The following is a 3,633-nucleotide window of genomic DNA, read 5'->3' on the forward strand; positions in this document are numbered from 1 at the left end:
AGAAACTTCCAATGTTTCTACGATGTTTTCATTTATGCAACCAGTTGAGTGCTAATAACAAACCCCACACAGACACAAAGACGGATTGACATAGCTTAGTCAATTCAGAATTTCATGTTGATCAGGAAGAACTTTATGGGGTCTCTGAAGCTTCTTTTTGGGTATTACGAATGTTTGAGGAGAGCGCGAACAACACACGCCACACAGACAAACAGACGGACGGACAGGGCTAAATCAACTCCAAATTTTATGCTGATCAAGAATATATAGATTTTGTTGAGTCTCTGAAGTTCCTTTTGGATGTTACATATATTACGGAAAAAAACAAAATGACCCAAAATTCCCAAAGTATCCCCAATAATAATAACGCAAAAAGTTTTCATTCTTAAGGAGAAATGCACTTACTATTGGATATTTTATTGACTTTATTCATTGACATAATTGATTGAATTACGTTTGTTGTTCGAGGCACGACTAAGTTCGAGTCTTCACATAGATGCTAAGCATTATTAAGCCATGGTTCGGAGAGCTCGATGATTGAAACTGGTAAGATCGAAATTTGGGTAAGCTTCTGATCTACGGTGTGCTTTCAATAGAAACAATTCGTGCTCTTCGCTCTGCGACTTGCCTAGTCTCTTTGCTATCTTATAAAAATAAATTGTACTATTTTGAATTCTCATCTTCGCCAGAGAAACGTAAATTATCGCATGTGCTTACTTCCTAATGTAATTATTAACTCGAACTCTTATTAAATGGAATAAATTTCAATATTTCTGTAAACTTTGTTTTCATAAAGCTGAACGCAAGTCCCTCTAAAAAAGTCCAAGTCCAAGTGTCTATACTTTAATCTCAGTGATCGATTCTTTAAATACTATCGCGTCATCCTTTTGTCATCTTTTTAATGCTTCCTATCATTCGCTAATTAAACTTCATATGTTTACTATATTCGGTCATCGAGCTTCCGTCGGGCCAGTGATACACTCTTACGCCAAATACGTGTCCGCTGCAAGTGTGCACCGGTTTTTTTTTTTCTCTCTTACTGCTTTATTTATATGTCATATGGATTGTCTTTTTGTTTTTATTGAATATTAAGTCTAGCATTATTAACTTTGTCTGTTATTTTATTGCAATAAATAATTCACGTTATATAAAAAATTACATTTAAGAAATTTAAAAATTGTCGTAGTATTCCGATTCTTATCTCTTATCGGGGAATCGAGCAGTACTTACTGGAAATCAAGTTAAGTAAAATATAAACTATTTTGAGACATTCATCTTTTCACATTTATTTTAATATATTTATTTGATTTGTTTTTTTTATTTCTTTACTTTTATTTTTTTATTTTTATTTTTTTTATTCTTTTACATTAATATCTTGGTTATAGTTACAAATTGCTGCAGTCATTGCATCTTTTACTCCGTTAGCTGAATAAATTTCTTTTTAAGTAAATATTGAATTTCTTTATTTTTACTTTCTTTTTTTTGATTTTTTTTTTTAATATAATTATTTTGTTTCGCTTATGAGAACTGCAAATTTATACATATTGACATGTTTTTTTTTTTTTTTTTTTTTTAAATTTTTTTTTTATTTATTAATTTTTTTTTATTAGTTACATATTTCCATTTTTTAATTGTAAAGACATAAAAACATTTAAAAAAATTATTACATTATTCTAGAATAAAATTTAAAATCGAAGTGAACATTTTTTTTTTCTTTTTTTAGTCAGATAAAAAAAAAGCTTTAAGGTTAACGTCAATTTTTTCATTGAGCAAATTCAACCTAATTATTATAAGATTACGTTTACTTGATTTTTGTTGAAATTGAGATGGCTTTGATAAAGTAAATGTTTAGGTAGTTCAGTCCAAGTTGATTTAGTGATTAAAAAGTTTAATTTTTTTTTTTTATTTTTTATTTTTATTTTTTTTTAAATGAATACAGATTTTAAGTTATTATCTCGCGTTGCCATTACATGGATCAAACATATGTTGTATTTTATAGAGATACTCAGATACTCATTGACATTAACTAATTACTTTACTTCTTCATTTTTCAATTCTTAGTATTACTTATATTAACGATATGCTTTTTTATTATTATTATTATTATTATTTTTTTTTTATAAAGTAATTTCTTTTTGTTCTTTTCCCTAAAACATAATATCAATGCATTTCGTGGTTTGTATCATTAATTAATTAATAATAAATGAAGAGAGAAAACGGATATAAGTGTCGAAACAATTTTTTTGTTTTTTTCTTTTTTTTTAATGAAAATTGTCTAAAATTAATAGCTTGTATTGTAATTTAATAGATGGATGAGAATTTAAAAATTATTTGCACATCATATATTATTCATTCTTGAAGGAAATGTATGAGAAGAGTTTGTCATGTTACATTTTTTTTTACAAATTTTCCATGTAAAATATAAAAAGGAAAATTAAAAAAAAAAAAAATTAAAATTGAGTTGCATTGCTGCTACGTGCGTTAGAAGTGAGAAATAAGCATTTTTTAGTAGAGATAGGAGCAAAAGAAAGAGAGAAAGAGAGCGAGAGGATAATGTTTCTTAAACGTGGAAAGTTGATGTCGAAAAATGGAATAAGAGGCTTTTGATAGCTACATAGATGGTGTCACAATAAAAGGGCTTGGTTTTTTTTTTTTTTTATAAAAATACTATGACTATAAAGTCGTTTGTTTTTGTTTATGGTAAAGTACAAATGTCCCATTTATGTGCGGATTAAAATGCAAGGGAAACGCATCATGGCTCCTATTGCAAGCTTTGGAAGTCGTTACATAAATACGGTCCTATTTGATCTGTACCTTAAACTCACTAATTCTTTGTTTGTGGGTATTGGTGGACGCACGTCATTTCGCTCGATTTTGCGGATTAATTTTAAACCCTCCTTCTAATTACATGGCTACGGAATTTTTCGTGCAAGAGCTGAGATTTGTTATCATCATTCTATAACGCACCCCATTCTTTGTAACCTTTCGAACCGTTCACTTATGAAGGAAGGAATACAACCCAATTACTCCATCAATCAAAAAACAAGTATGAAAATTATATTCGGTCGTGACTGAATCATTTATACCCATCACCATTATGATAAGGAAAGCTAAGCAAAAAAAAAAGGGAAATCAATTAAATTTTCGTACTCTCCAATATAGAATGGATGGTTTATAAAGAGTATGTGTTGCAGATTATGGCTGACAAATATGGAAAACACAGAAAGCAAAGATGTTCACAGTTTTTTTTATATAGGAATGTAGGCGTTATGGGCGTGTTTTTTGACCGGTTGAATTGATTTTCAATTTCCTTTGCAAATTTGTCGGCGATATCTTTATTTCTGTGAACGGAGGTGCGTTTATCCCAGATACTACACAGTTGGGCAGGGGTACAGATAGATAGACGAAGAGATGGACACGCTTAGGAGCATTTCGAAATTGAAATTGGCCAAGAATTTATGTATGTGATGATCTTTCTAAAGCTTGTTTCTTGAAAAATAAATTTAAAATTTTCATACATTACAAGATTGGGTGGCAGCGTTAATCTTTCCCGTTTTTATACGAATACTATAGCATCGACTGTGGAGTACGGGTTTAAAGTTTTGTTTACGAATAATGAGAAAAAAACGAAAT

This window comes from Glossina fuscipes, unplaced genomic scaffold, assembly GCF_014805625.2.
Source record: "Glossina fuscipes isolate IAEA_lab_2018 unplaced genomic scaffold, Yale_Gfus_2 1, whole genome shotgun sequence".
Taxonomy (NCBI): Eukaryota; Metazoa; Arthropoda; class Insecta; order Diptera; family Glossinidae; genus Glossina; species Glossina fuscipes.